The sequence below is a fragment of the Onychostruthus taczanowskii genome, unplaced genomic scaffold (assembly GCF_017590055.1).
Source record: "Onychostruthus taczanowskii isolate IOZ18803 unplaced genomic scaffold, ASM1759005v1 scaffold40, whole genome shotgun sequence".
Lineage (NCBI taxonomy): Eukaryota > Metazoa > Chordata > Aves > Passeriformes > Passeridae > Onychostruthus > Onychostruthus taczanowskii.
Window position 1 is genome coordinate 2,639,125 of NW_024501460.1, and position 16,017 is coordinate 2,655,141.

The following is a 16,017-nucleotide window of genomic DNA, read 5'->3' on the forward strand; positions in this document are numbered from 1 at the left end:
ACTCTTTAATTGCCTACTTCAGCCATTGCTATTGTCAGACCTAAGGGAGGGGTGACATCACAGGTTTCTCTAACTTAATGAACACTGCCTGCACTGCAAGGGTCAGAGAAACCCTAGACAAACATCACCTGATGTTGAAAAAGAGCCTTAAAAAAAAAAAAAAAAAAAAAAAAAAAAAAGGTCAGAATCCTGTTCTTCCTGTATTTGCTCCAGAGTGGGTGAAGCTGTAGAGCAAGAACAGCTTTTAAAGGCACAAAGTGGATTCTGGCATGTTTCCCCTTTTGTATTCCAAGCTTCAAGTTGGAAAAGGCTGCATTGAGGGTGGGGTTTTTTGTTAATTTAGTTGTGCTGCTAGACATATATTTAATCTGTTTCCCTGATATTCCTGTTATGAGAAGTCGCAGCCAGAGTCAGGGAGACATTTATCAATAGAGAAAGCATACATGCAATTACTACAGCATGGTCTAAAACAAAGGGAGTTCACTTTTCATTACCCTGAGGCACTGAAAAGGCTCTGCCATTCTTAGTATTCCCTCTCTCCTTCCAATATTAAGTTATTGGGAACTGGCACCCATCCTTTCTCCATGAAGACATGGGAAGTTTGCAAGCTTTAAGTGAAAGCTCTGGAGGTGGTTCACATCAGCCTGGTTGGGGTGAGAAGAGACCTGTGGGGATCCCCTGGCCAAACTGCCCTGCTCAGTGAGGTCACCCAGAGGTGGTTGCTCAGAACCATGTCCAGAAGACTTTTGAGCATCTCTGAAGACGGGTATCTATGCACTTAGAAGCATTTGTTTACTTCATGTAAATGCAGAAAAGTGCCTTATCTTACCCAAACTGTCCTTCCACAAGAAGTAAATCCCATAGAGCATGGATAGGTTCCCACGTAAGGGAAAACAGAGCAAGCCTGAAGATACTGCATGGTCAGGGTGGGCATTAATTTCTCCCATGACACCAATCAATCCTTTCACTTCTTGCGAGAGAAACAAACCCACTTTCTCTTTTCTCTGCATTTATCTTTTTTGCCTCTCCTAACACCCACGCTTTGCCTGTGGCACTGGGCCATCGAAGGGAATTACCAAGATGGAGGGAGCCCTTTACCAAGATGTCCAATAACCACACAGAGAACTTTCTAATCATCTTGTCCCATCACAAGGGGCAGTAGGGGTGACAGACCTGGGTCAGATGGGTGGTTTTGTGGACAAAGGAGTGACTAAGCAAGTTTCAGTTCAGCCACCTTCCTGCTCTTCCCCTGGGGAAATACAAGCCCATGTAAGAACAAAGAAGTGGTTAAATATGGGGTTACCTGACCAGATCTCTCACCAATCTTCCACACTTGGGGATTCCTTCAGCCACTAGTACATACATTTCTGAATTTTGATAGCATACACTGTGCAGCTCTCCATATTCTTGTTACCCTTGGGACTGTTTGTTTGGAAGTCACAGTGGGGCTTTTGGTGTGGGTTTTGCTGTTCTTGGGGGGCTTTTGTTTGTTTGTGTTTTCCTTTCCCTGATTTTTGTTTTGTTTTGGTTCATTGTTGTTTTGGGGGGATTTAATTTTGGTGGTTTTTTGTTGTTTTTTTGAATTACAGCTTGCTAACTTGTGGACTTTACTGACTTGTGGTGGTAACAAACTTTTCAAACAACTGTCGCTTATTTAAGGAACTTTTTTCACCGTATGCTCAGCAAAGTACTCTTTGGAAGCTGGCACAGATTCCCCAGAGCTTTCCAGTATTCCTGTTAGGTGTTATAATCCCTGCTCCAGCGTGAGTGGAAATAATTAGGAGCTATCTCTCTGGGCTTCAGCAGGCTGAGAATGAAGCTTCCAATTTGCTCTCTGAGACTTTTTGTAAAAGCATACCACAGTAAGTTGCCCTGAGGTGTGTCTTACTCAAGAAGGTGTCTGGGGCAGCTGGGGCTGAGGCCTCCTTCCCTTATCACTAGCAGGGAGATCTATAGCGCTGTTTCACTGCAGTGACTGCACTTTTAAAACAATCTGGTATGACAGGTTTCCTTATCCCAGTTGCCATCCTAACTTAATTTTTCATTAGAAGGATGGTGTGACTTTAACAGCCCAAATATTTTGGCTAATAATTAATGTTCTTGCCTAGATTGAGAACTGAAAATACCCTATTAATGAAAAAAAATCAGCATGATACATTTGGCTTGCGTCAGCTTATATTTTTCATTTGCCTTGTATCTCAGTTTGGTAATCAAGTTGATTTTATTTTTATTTACACTTAAGTGTCACTGGCTAATTCAATTGCAAAGGCTAAAATAGGGAGGGGACAGAATCCTGTATGAAAACCAGCTGTTGACATTGGAATTTAAAAAAAAAAAAGGAGAGAGAGAGAGAAACATGTTCTGCATTTCTTTGCTTATCATTGCCTAATTTGTGGCAAATCATAGACACATTCCTAAGGATGCAGATGATGGCAGTGTCAGAAGACTCATTGTTTCAGAGGTCACAGGAAGTCAGTGGCAATCGGAGGACCCAGGGTTCCCCTACAGAGGTATTTCTAGTGTTTTTTGTATTTGTCCATAACAAGGTGAAATTTAAGCTGACAAAACTGCTTCTAAATCAATGCCTTGGAAAAGATATTGCATATGTTTTCACTTCTACCACATACATTTGATTGTTATGTCAGGGGTTTTTTTTCATACTTTTTCCACAAACACAAAAAGTGCCAAAACATGAAATTCTCTATTAACTGTGCAGTCTATTCTGTAAGCAAACTACAAATCACAGCATTACTCTTGTCTTTAACCCTATAAAGTGCATTAGAAAATCTGAATCATGCTGTTTCAAAAAGCTCATACCCTAGAGATGGGGTTCAGCTGTGACACGCTGATATCACACATAAAATATCTCTCCCGCATGATGCTACCCAGCCGAGGGAGTACGAGACCACAGCCCCACTCAGATGCCCAGTAAAGCCAGGAGGGAATCACAGCAACGTACAGAATTTGCCTGCCTCTACTGGTAACAAATACTATCTACACACAAAACTCAGGGGTGCTAAAATGCTTCACTCCAAGGAAAGGCCAGGACATCCCAGGGAAGCAGTCAGCCAGACACTGATAATTCATCCCATTTACACAAGGCAGTGAGAGCACCTCAGCCACACTTTAAAGAGCATGACTTTTAACCCAGCTCACACAGCCCTGGGGCAGCACTGTCCTGTTTGCATCTTTTTCCTGAAGTCAACAAAGAGGCTGTGGATACCCCATCCACAGTTGCATCCAACAGTTACCCCCAAGTATTCAAGTCCAGGTTGGAGTAATCTGGACTTTACTTACTCCAGGCTTTGGAGTAATCTGTCTCATGGAAGGTGTCCCTGACTGTGACAGGGGAGTGAAACTAGGCTATCTTTAAAGTCCCTGTCCAACATAAACTGTTCTGTGATTCTATGTCTTACACAGTGTTTTCATATTCCTTCTTGCTCCGTCATTCACTGCTTGATTTGGTTTCACACGCTGATGAACTCCTGCATTTTACTGTCTCTCACCTACCAACTCACTTTAGTTTCTTTAATCAGGCCATTGCTTCTCTCTGATTCAGCAAGCCAGATAGTTCCACTCGAGTAACCATCACCTTCCAAAGTATACCAAAGGCTGTTTGTTTTATTCCTGCAATTTTAATTTTCACCAGCTCTGCCTGCCTCCCAGGCTGCAGTTGGCAGCAACATGAGGAGATGCAGGACACAAGCAGACCAAACAGTCTGTGGCTACACAGCTCTGAGGAAGCAGCTCTGCAGTACAGCAGCAGACAGCAGCTCCCAATGTCTTCACTTTGAAGGGACACAGCTTCCCCTTAATTGATACCCAGCAAAAACTCAGTTGCGCATCAATTGCTATTGATGAAAAATTAAGACCTGAAGGTCTTGGAATCAAACTCAGAAATGAATAAACAATTTGTCAGAAATTACCTCTCTCTTCCTCTGTGTGCATTTTGTTCACCAGCATTTCTTAACTTTTAGACATGTGTCGTCTGACATACTTCATCAAATAACTTAATCTACATGACAAAAATTATGCACATAATTTGGGAGTAGACTCCACAAACACTTAATATTCAAAATTCAAGCTGCGGTGATTAGTCTTGATTGAACACACAAATCAGCCAGTGTCTTACTGTATTTGAATGATTAACTGCATAGTTTTTGGAAAAAAAACTCCACACTTATGATTATGATGAATTCAGAATCTGCTTTTTTGGGACTATTCTGATATTTGCTTGTGATTTTGCAACGCCTCTTTTTTTTTTTTTTTTTTTTTTTTTTTTTTTTTTTTTGGTTTGAATTCTATAACTCTCTCACCATTAAATCCATTTGCAGACAGTAAACAGAAAAGGAGGATGTATTCCAGAAATGTGTTCCAGGATGCATTCTGGTAGAAATTTGGAATTGACTTTTTGTAAAAGCTTTCTGCAACACTTGCTCTGACCTCTGATTTTGCAGGCAAATAATGAATTCATGCTGATGAACAGTGTGCAATTTGCTGACACCAAGTCAAAAGTGCTTTAGAATTATTTTTCTTCTCCCTGCTCCATCTTTCTTTCCTAGGATCAGATCAGCACATATGAAAGACCATAATCTGGATGTCTTCCATTTAACTATTTTCAGAGGAACATCTTGAAAGTTTCCTTTCTCCTTCTTAAGATGAAAAGTTCTTTTGAACTCCATTGGCACTTCGGTGCCAGAAATGAGATCAAAATGAAGGGTTTCTTATTTCTTCCCCCCAGTGAACACCTGGAAGAACACCAGAGACTATCTGATATTCTGAATGTCTGCCACTTTTCTCCAGGTAGCAGATGGTCTCTTCATCCTTGGACACTGCTGTCCTGTACTACATTTAGAAGCCCAGAGTCAAGGAAGAACGCTCTAGAACAACAACAAAAAAATCAATTACTAGAATGTAAACATCAGCATAAATACCTCATTTGTAATCAGTTTTATTACATTGTTACAGCAAAATGCACATTTCACCCCCATGTGGGAGATGACTGAAGCGGTAAGTACACAGCAAAGCAAAACCACCATTGGAAGAGCACAACTTCCTTTGGAAAACAGCCTTAGAGCAAAATCAGAGAAGCACAAAATCCTGCCAAGACATCAAGTCTTGCTGACATTTTGTTTTGGAAATAACATCAAAAAGTAAATGTTGTCAATACCAAAAAGGAATCTGATAGCAGTATTTACAGTTTCAGTGTGCTAAAATAAAGTTGTTTAACTTAATTCCAAAGCCACCTTTGCTTCAAATTTCACTCAGTCATGATACCTGAATTAATACCTAAACCCTCAAGAAAAAGAGTGGGATGGAAATGCTCCAGTTACACTGAGACATGCTGAGAGGAAGATTTGAGTTTTATTATTATAAATATTTTGGGCAAGAATACTGCAATTTGGGAATGATAGTTTGAATTAACATAAAATCATAGCTTGAAAAAAAATTCAGCAGGGATAGTTAAAGAGAACCTGAATCCTGCACTCAGCTCCTGGTGTGGCAGCAAGGGGAAAGTTGTTGAGATGCTGCAGATGTTCAACCTCTGCCTGGCAGGAAAGATCTAAGTATCTTCTGGGGTTTGCAACCTCTATGCAAGGGGGAAGGAGATGCTCAACATCCTACTGCCAGTGACAGAGCAACTGCACAGAGCAGGGATTTCTGCAATAGAAACCTCAAGAGGGCAGAAAGGGTAGCAAGAAATTTGGTGGGTGTATGAAAAAGGAAAGAGCAAACAGGGCCAGCTGCTCCTGGATATGGGGAAAAGGTGTTTTCCTGAGGTTTCTGCAGGAGGGAATTCCCCAGCAGCTATTTATTGCCATTTCTGACTTAAAAAGACAAGACTTGGGGAAATACAGCACAGGGGTAGATGGTACTGAGAAATACCCATCCCTCCATCTCCCATTTCTTCTTTAGATGAGGAAACCAACTGAAGCCTGCTTCTGCTCCTCTAAGCAGCTGCATCACACACATACACAGACTTTATGTGCATGTTTCTTTTTATGCATCTTTTGACTTGCCCAGGAGGAGGACAAGGGCACGGGGAATGATTACATTTACAGAGGTAGAAAGCCTAGATTTTTTTCCTGGGAAGAGCAAGGTGAGGTCAGACAAGGTGCAAACTGGCACAGCTATGCCTGTTTATGCTATGGGGTATTTTTGGCAGAAGGGGAACCCCAGTTTCAAAGTGAGCCTGATCCTACAAATAGGACCTATCTGGTGATGAGGAGCCCATCTCCCAAGTGCTTGTAGGGAAGTGAGAATCACAGCACTCCCCAAAAAGTGATGCCTCCAAAGCCCAGAGAGGAGCGAGGAGAAGAAGGAGTCCTACTCCACCATGAGGGTTCCTACTAAACCCTGCAAGACTGGGCATGGATGAGACCCTGTGCTGCCACCATCCTGCTGAATTAAAGGATGATACCCTGCACTCTTGCTGCAGCATCCTTTTGGGAAACTAAATCCCACACTAGCAACTTTTCACCTCCTTCAGGGAGATGGGGCTATGCTGTGGCCAAGGACGAGGGTGCTCTTTCCCACGCCAAGGCCAGATCCTTTCTCCCAGAACAGAGTAATTTCATGCACCGAGAGACCAGATGGCAAAGCTCAAATGTCATATTAGCTTGTTTCTGAAAAAATCCACAGCCCAGGACAAGACTGGCAGAGCAGAGGGAGCACAGCACATGAGCACACACGCCCACTCACCAAAACACAGCTGGCTGGGGTTATTTTTAGACCCGATTTGACAGGGTCCCTTTAAATTTCGCTGGCTTTTGTCAGTTTGTATCACAGAGCGAACGTTGTTTAAACAGAACACATTATTTTTGGCCCGTGAATCACAGGACCCGCTCAGCAGCCTTTTCATGCAAACCACTGAGAGGCCTCTGTTTTTCTCTGCACCGGATTATTGCAAAAAAACCCTTAATCACCAGGTATGGCGATTGGCTTCAAAGATTTGCAAATTAGGAGTAAGCTATCAAATAGCTTCCTAGGGGCTGTAAACCACACAAATCCCATTGCCATTAATGAGGGCTTATGCCACTAAATGATATCTTTCTGTACATGCACACACATATATATACTCATGCACACACACGGAGCGTACAGCACGCCTGGCTGCTTTACTCTCGTAGGAGGCACATGGGATTTCCCTCATGTAACATCCTTGGTAAACCTAACTGGCAGGCAAGCGGGGAGATCTCCCGGGGACCCCTCACTCGTCCACCTGGGAGCCAGCACCGTGGGAGCGGCGGTGCTAATTGCTCAGCTGCGGTTCTAAGGGAGATGCTGGCAGAGCAGCTGTGGGAGTGTTACGAGGGAGGGCGAAGCACCAGGGGACTTTTAAGGAAAAGGAAAAAAAAAGCAAAGGCAGTTTGTTTTAAAGGTCCCAAAGACCTCTGTAAATACGTGTGCCTCGTGCCTGACACTGCCAGCGGTGACAGGGATCTTCCTGGCTCCTCCGTGGCGGGAGGAGGAACATCCCCATCCCTGAGCTCAGCGCCTACGTAGGCTCGTGGTTCCCCAATCCCGCTGGGCTGCGGGCAGCCCTCCTCCAGCCCTGGAGCACCCCCAGCGCCCGGAGTCACCAGCTGCCGGGGCCGGGCGCCTCGGCCAGCGGACCGCAGCCTGCGCAATGCTCGGGGAAAGCAAAACAAAAACAAGGCACAGGCTCCCCCGCCCCGCTCCCACCCGAGGATGGCTTCGAAATGATTCGCAGCTGCTGCACAGAACTGTCAGCTTTCGGCTGCATCAGTCCCTCCTCAGCGCCCAGGGGACGGGACGGCAGGGCAGGGGGAAAGCAAAGCCCCGGGGAGGGCACAGCTCTGGGAAACCCGGTCCTCCCGCTGGATTTCCTCAGCTTGTGCACATTCAGACCCACTGTTTTAGAATGGCAGGATTATCCAAATCATGACATGCGTGTGAAAATGAAAGGAATGCAAGTGTTCCGTTTAGGTATTTTTTTTTTTTAAACTCAGATCTGCAGATTCTCTTCTGCTCTGAATTAAAAAAAAAAAAAAAAAAAAAAAAAAAAGGGGGAAGGAAAAGAAAAAAAAAACCCCACCAAACCACATAGCTTCCACGTCCCAGGGTGAAATAAAATACAGCGTTTGCTCTTTTGCACTGGGGATTTCCAGGCCCTTCCTTCCCCCGAGCGCGGCCGCTCTGCCCGGCACAGCTGGAGCCGGTGTCAGGGCCCCGGGCAAAGGGCAGGGCACCAGTGGGCGGGCTCCAAAATAAACTCGGCTGCGGCCGCGTTTCCTCCTCAAGGCCCTTTCTGTGACAAGGCAGGAGCCTTGCCCAACCCTGTCTAGCCCCATTCTTCTTAACCGAGGCAAACGCTGCTGCAGTTTGTCCAAAAGGGGTAAAGAGAAGGCGGTGGGGAGGGATGGAGCACAGCCCAAAAAAGCAACGAGGCTGTGAGGGACAAAAGGCAGGATTAAAACAACAGCAATCATTTCCAGGATAAAAATGGTAACTGCTGAGAAAAGATGGCTTAGAAAGTCTCCAGGCACATGGAAAGTCTCAAAACTTTGTTTCTTTATTAAATAAAAAAAACCAAAAAAAAAAAAAAAAACCCAAAACCAAAAAAACCAACCAGAAGGAGAAACCCCACCTAATGGTCTCAGTTTTAAAGACCGCTTTCCCAGTGTGGCAGCAGCAGTCATTCCCTTCACTGCCCTGTGGAGCAGGCACTGAACATCACACCCCAGTATCGTGTCTGAGCACAACTCCTTGTCCATTTCAATTTACACCATCATTCCAGCATCCCAAATCCAACCATTCCAGAAGGGCCCAGGAGGTACCTGTGGTGGGAAGCTCAGGACAGGGGGCCTGAGGTTGCAGGTGAGGCACTGGCCCTATCATACACAGGTCACATTGCCTTTCTTCACTGTACCCACAACAAACTGTGAGCAAAACAAATGCATTCAAGTCTCAGGGGAAAGTCTGGGACAGGTACTGGACAAGGGCTCAAAGAAAAAAGAGGGCTGAAAACACAAGGTTGTATAGATGGCTCTTTTCCCCTAGCAAACATTTCCATTTTGTTCACCCTCTGATGACATTGTCTCCTTCGTACAGTACTCTTGGAATCTTGGACCTCTTCAGCATCTTCTTTGAAAGACATATCATCATCTGGGATTTGTGGATAACTTATCCACTTAAAAAAATACACATTACATACAATTACTGCTGTAGCTTCATAGGAATTGTATTCTCTCCAAAATAAACACTCTGGGCCAGTGAGCTTCAAGTGACTTTCAAACAAAGTTTAACAAAACAGAAACAAAAGTGAAAGATGATACCTACTTTCTGTATTCCTACCTCTCAAATAAAACAGTTTTGTCCTCAGTGGAAGGTCCCACCAGCAACAGAGGAACAATAGGATTACATGGAGTCTCCCATATTTGGGAGAGATGGGGGAGGGCTACTGAGAGGAAAAGACTGATTACTATCTGCTGTTTCTTCTCAACAGTTGAGAAACAAGGGAAATGAGTTAATTTTGACACTGGGGCACTGGGGACACGCAGATCTCAGCAGGTTCCAGGGAATAGCCTCAAGAGAGCTTTTCCTGAGGTCCTTGGGACAAAAAAAAAAAAAAAAAAAAAAAAGTGAGGACAAAGGAATTAACACTTTAATGCAGAGCAAGCATGCTAGTATCACTTAATTTTGGGGGCAGATCAGATCCTGGGTTTGGGGACAAGGCTGATAAGTGTATGCTTTGTCATTTTCATTAATGTCTAATTCCAGTTCCACATCCAGATCCTTAGCAGCACACTGGAAATACTCAAGCAACACTGGATTTACTCAAGCTTTGAATTCACCCTGCTTTGGGTAGGGGCTTAGCCAAAGAAAAAGCAACCTACAGGTGAAATGTGAGTTCTGACTGAAGAGTGGTTATCAATCACCAGGGTCTCACACAGGAGTCCAATGCAGACAGGCTCTTCCTCCCATCATGGCATCTGATAGAAATGGAGCAACCCATGGAAGGCCATTCAGCATGTCATCCACACTCATTAGACATTCTATACTAAAATAAACACAGGGACTCCAGAAGACAGAATGCTCCTCCCTGCTTCACCCAGCCTTTGCAGTACATGTTCTTTTAAGGAGTCAATATCCAAAGGTAGCAAGGCCATTCTGAACTGCTGTTCCTTACCTAACTACCTACTTGCACTTGATCTTCTACATTTGAAAAGCAAAATACTTTGGAAAAAGTTATAATCCAGCTTCCTGGAGATTGTTTGCTGTTTCTTATTTCCATTCCTTTAGGCTGCTTTCTCCCTTGCCCTCCTTCTTTCTTCCTGTAGTTCTCATTATATTTCTGAATGCTTGACTTCACCTTTTCTTGCCAGCCACACTTCTCTCAGTGGCCTAAATTCAAATCTAAATATTGAGGCTCATTGAAAGAGAAGGTGCACTCAGTGAAACCAATTACACAGAACAGACAGCTTATTTCTCCACAGCAAAAAGACAGTTTTAGAAAGTTTTAGGAGTCCATGCATATCCCAGAGGACTACATGGCTAACCACAGATTTGCAACAGCAATCCTCAAACTCATCAGTTAAAGATGCCTAGAACACTGCACTACTGAGTCAGTTCAGAACCCACTTAAATCAATGTTCTCCTACATGTTTCCATATGTATTTCTGGCATTATTTAATATTTTCTTCAATATATTTAGAAAAAAACACCAAAGAGTAAATGAGATATCCATTTGCTACTGACTGTATGTATTCAAAGTCCCAGCATTGAAATGCAGGGCTCCTGTTCTAGATTGAAAAACTGTTATCTTCTCTCTCCTGTAAGCTGGAACCACTACTGGAGTGGCTTCTGCAAGTTCTGCATAGCCATGAATTTTGTGGAGTTACTTGTCACTTGGAAGTTACAAAAACTAGTTCTATGGAAGAATCAGCTTTGGGGCAGCTTACCTTTTTTTTTTTTTTTTTTTATTTTTTTATTTTTTTATTTTTTTTTTAATCTATCCCCATAGATGACATTTTCACTAATCTGTAGCAAAGTGCTCACATGCCCTGACTTTTGTGTTGTTGGGAAGCAAGTTTCTGTTCCATGAAGGTGCAAGCCACCTCTGTTGTGGCTCAGATCTGCTCATTATTTTACGCTTCAGTTTCACTCTGCTCACAATCTCCTCTGGAGCTGGCTTCTGGCAGAGCAATGCAAAGCTGCACTAGCAAATCCCTCTGCCAGCTGCGGGTCCCAAACCTGCAAAAGCTGTCCTGGGAAGGAGCCCTTCCAGTTCTTTGCAGGGCCTCTGCTAATTGACTTTCACTGTGCTCATGGAAACCATCTCCAGCATGATCCAGCCTCCACTGCCTCCATGAATGATGCCCTGTATTGCCTGTGTGCACACATCCCATCAGGATGCATTTCAGGGCTCCGCTGGAAGGACACTCAGGCATGTGGCAGGAGGGAAGTTCAACAGAAGGCCTCATCTGGATAGCCAGGGGAGCAGGGATGCAGAGTGCAGCACTTTCTACCTCCCACACAGTACAGATGCAGCCCAGGTGGCTCAGAGTTTTTATTACTGCACTGATGGAGAAACTTGAAGGAATGTAGATTTGGACAGTCTGGAAGTCATTATCCCATGGTGCTGTCTTTAGAGTAGCTATTCTGCCTTGGACAAGCTCCCTGGAAATGTGCACAAGCTAACTCTTATGCAATAATAAATGAAATAGAGCTTTACATAAAAATAGCAATTGCCAGGATGTATGGATTTGTCTTTGAGGGAAGTATGCATTTGCTGAATTACAAGAACTGTTGTGGAAAGCAAAGATGCTTTGCTCAAGGCTGTTACTAAATATCTGCAAAGAACCAGAGGCCCAACTTCATTCAGCACAGACCTTCCTTGTGCTGTACAGTCAGCAATATTCACATGTGATACTTGACCTTCCTGAACTGCATACTTTACAGCTCAATTTTTTTTTTAAAAGCAAAAATAAAAGCAAAAAAGACACTTCAAAGCATCTTCAGCATGTGCTGCAGGCATGTGCCACATCCTAGCTACAGCTAGTGGGATTGAACTAGACACTGTCAGCAGACAGTAGTTTGATCCAGTCACTGGGGTCCCAGAAAAGCTTTTCTTCTGGAAGAACATCAGTTTGCTTCAGCTCTCACACCAAAGTGGATAGCAGCTTACAAAGCGTATAACCTTTTACATTTTAAGAGTGTATTTTTTCCGTTTTCCAGTCACATACAGAGCAAAAGTTCTTTCCCCTTTGTGTGTCCTAAAAGACATTAGATTTTGAGTTCAGAAATTTACATCTCAATGGAGAGGAGAGAAAGACAAAGAAAAGGGTGAAAAAGCAAAATATGTGAAACTAGGAAGGCTCACCCTTTTAATGTGTCAGCCTCTGTTCCTCCCATTGTTGTGTGAACTGTGAGTCCCTTCCTTTAACCAGCTAGGTCTGCTATTTGGTTATTCCTCAATTGTCATTCTGCTCTGTTTTGCTCCTGGTTTCATCATGAAGCAATACTGCCCAGTTTCCCAGCACTGAGCCCACTTAGCTGACCCCACCACCTTTCCTTTCAGCCAGGGTGGTCTGAACCAGGTTCTCTTACTCCACAATGACTACTGCATTTAGTGAGAGAGCAGTGGCATCTGGAATCATGCTTACTGTGTGAGTGCACCAGGAGGCATGAGCAAAGAAGCACAGACTGCTGACATACATGGCTGTGAGAGCTTCTACCACCCAATCAGTGGCACAACACCGAGCTAAAACCAAGGGCACACACAAGCTCTGGGCTCTCAGCATCAGCACAGCATCACCTACTTTTCCCCCTGTGCTTTCTGCATACGTGCTGGGCTAAACTCCAGGGATTAATTTACCACCCACTGTGCAGTTTTGCAGAGGAGGAAGGGATCAAAGATTAGTTCAACAACATGAAGTTGTCACTAATGACGCAGAGGCCGATATTTCCTCTTGGCAGCCCGGAGTGCTGAGAGAGCTGGCTCTGGCATCTCCTTAGGTGACACCAGCACTACTCTCCGTGACAGAGTAGCACCACTGGAAGGCAGCACTGCCCAGGCCCATATACATTTGGCTGCAAGAAAAGCTCCAGGCATGGTATCCCAGGAAAATGCCAGCTCAGCTTGCATGAGGCCGGCGCTGATGGTACTCAGGGAAAGCCTCATCCAGATCTGAGATACTTCTGGTTATTTTTACACTCTTATCCTCCTCCCACCATATATTTTCCTGCCTTGATCACCAACACTGAAAGGAGTCATCTCAAGTTTGACTCCTGCTCTCAGACACCTGCAGCAGCACCACTTAAGCATCAGTCCATATTAGCATGGGGCAAAATTTGTGAAGAAACAAAACTCTCTGAACTCCTAACTCTTCTTTGTCTTTTTACCAGCTTCCATCTAATGTATTGGAACCAGCACATCTGCACTGCTTGTCTAGAAACTCAGGTTCCTTTTTCAAAGCAAGGGAGATGACACCCTCCTTCCTTAAGCGGTCTTGGAACGCACACAGAGAAAGCAGCACAGCACATCACTGCTGAGTGCTACAATTAAACACCAGCAGAAAGCTCCTGAAGAAAACAAGCAGGCAGCTCTGTCCTGCACTCTGCAGATGAACTCAAGCTCACTGCCAAACACAAGCAGTTCTCTTGCTGCGTGAACAGTAAACAGTAGAATTAGCTGATAACCAGCATCTTGAATTTGGCAAAGGCCCACTTTTTTTCCACCCCCGCTTTTAGGAAGCAAGAATGCATGAAAACTCCAAGGCTTTGAGATGGAAAGTGAACAGCAAACACTGCCTCCCTTCACCAGCTGATCCCAGAAACATAAAGGTGTACAAACTGCCTATGTTTTCACTAAGCAGCTAAAGCACATGACTGAGAAGGTTCAGATCCTGCAAACACATTTAGTGTTATTGAAGCACAGCATGATTTCAGAGGGCAGGGAAAAGGAGGCAGCACAAGAGTTTCATATGGCCTTATTCCAGTCTCAAATTCCTCACAAATACATTAGATTATCTGACCAATAATCAAATGAAATGTTGCAAAAACTGGAGGCACTTCTCCTCAGCACTGAAAATAGCTGTAATGAAAGGAAATGTGCCAATGTGCATCATATAACGGAACTGACAGTGGGAGAAGGAAACTTTAGGTGTATGAAAAAAGTGGATTTTGTGGGGAATATTTTTTTTCTTTTTTCCCACCCTTTTCCCCTCACTCAAGTTCATTTCTACACAAGATAACTCCTGAAGGATAACACTTTGTTATGGGAGACAGCTAGTCTTATGAACAGCTATGGCAAAATGCCCTGTGAGAAGCCATCACTAAATCAATCCAGTCCATGAAATTGTGACATGCTAAATCAAGTAAAGAGGCCCTGGCTGCAGATGCAAAGGTAAGCCACAGCTGCTCCAGGAAGCACAGGGGTCCCCATTGCCTCTCAGAGGGCAAGCTCAAGCTGTGCTCCGAGCACAGCCTGCAAAGCAAGAGGCTCAGAAGCAGAAAGTGCTTGTACTGGCACCTCCCTCACATGTAGCACTGCTGGAGCACAGGTATACTGCAGGTAGGTGCTGTGGGCCAGAACTTGGTCTTGCCTGGCACAGCTCTTTGGGCAATACACATCACCACTGCACTTTAAGGAGGTAGGAGAAACCACCCAGGGAGGAAGACCTGTGAAAATTAGGAGCTACAGTGAGTGTGGATACATGTGATAGCTAAGAGGAAGCTGGAGGGAGTGGATTGACATCTCAGAAAGGTGCTGGTGTTAGGAAGCATCTTTATGTGGGGGTTACCAGGGTCCTGGTGATCAGGATAAGAAGTGAAGCAGAGGCAGCAGGCCACTTCAGCTTAGGGAAGCAGGGCAGGGCTTGCTCCTTCCCCATCCCAACTTCACCAAGGTAACAAGAAAATTCAGAGAACTTCCCGGGGTAAAGGGTCTGAATAATGGGGGCAATTTGCCAGCTCTTCACAGTTGCAGGAATACTCATACATTGCTGATGAAGAACAACAGCCAAGACACTGAGATATCATTGGTATCACACACAGCTTCTGCTGCAGGATTTGCTTTTTTGTTTGAGAAGGGGGAGATGAAGAGCAGCATTGACTTGGTAAACCCAACATTTGCCTGCTGACAGTGCCCAGCTACAGTCTGATTGCCATGGCAATGCCTCCCTGGAGAGCTGAGCAGGGGGTTTAGGCTGTGCCTGAGCCGGAATAGCCCTCTGAGTAACCCCTGTCCCAGCAAGGGCCTACTAACAGCTGACTGCTCAGTACACAAGTAGGATTCAGAGCCACAAGCTGTGTCAGACACTGCTGATATTTTTTGTGAAAACCACAGCAGCGGCTCTTGCGTAGGAAATCCAGTCTCTGTACCCATTGCTTGAACAGCAGTCAGACCAACCCACTGGTTCAAACTTCATTATTTTGTTAGCATCATTAAAACGTTGCAACCTTTGTTTTATCCTGTCTTTGACAGACTGAAAAAATTACTTTGTTCTTCATTGTCTGGTAGTGAGCAGAACTGGACATGGATTTGGTGTACAAAGGATATTTGTGTCCCTAGGGAGAGGACATCCTTGTGCTTGCCACTCTGACCAGCTTGCAAGGTCCCCAGCTTCTAGCGGGGTTTAGGAAATTCTGGCATTTACACATGTTTTATAACCCACTGAGTCATCCAGCAAGGTAATACCAGTGGTGGGAAGCAAGCCAGCACCTCTTCAACATCTCTTGCAGAATTATGTCCTTTCCTCCAACATGATTCTGGGGTTGTCAGGAATAATCATTAGCGGGAATAATCACTAATTTACATTTCAGCTGAAGATTTCTATGTGACCGGAACACGATTTCACTGCTCTAGATTACAGTTCTCCATGCACATGGCAGGGATAAGCAGTTCCATGCTCTGCTCTGCATTTGTTGCAATCTAAGTACCAAAGGTTGTGAAAACAGATTTAGGTACTATACTAATACAAACTATAGATTGGACTTTATCTTATTATCTAATACATAATCCAATATTATCTAAGACAGAGTTGCACATAA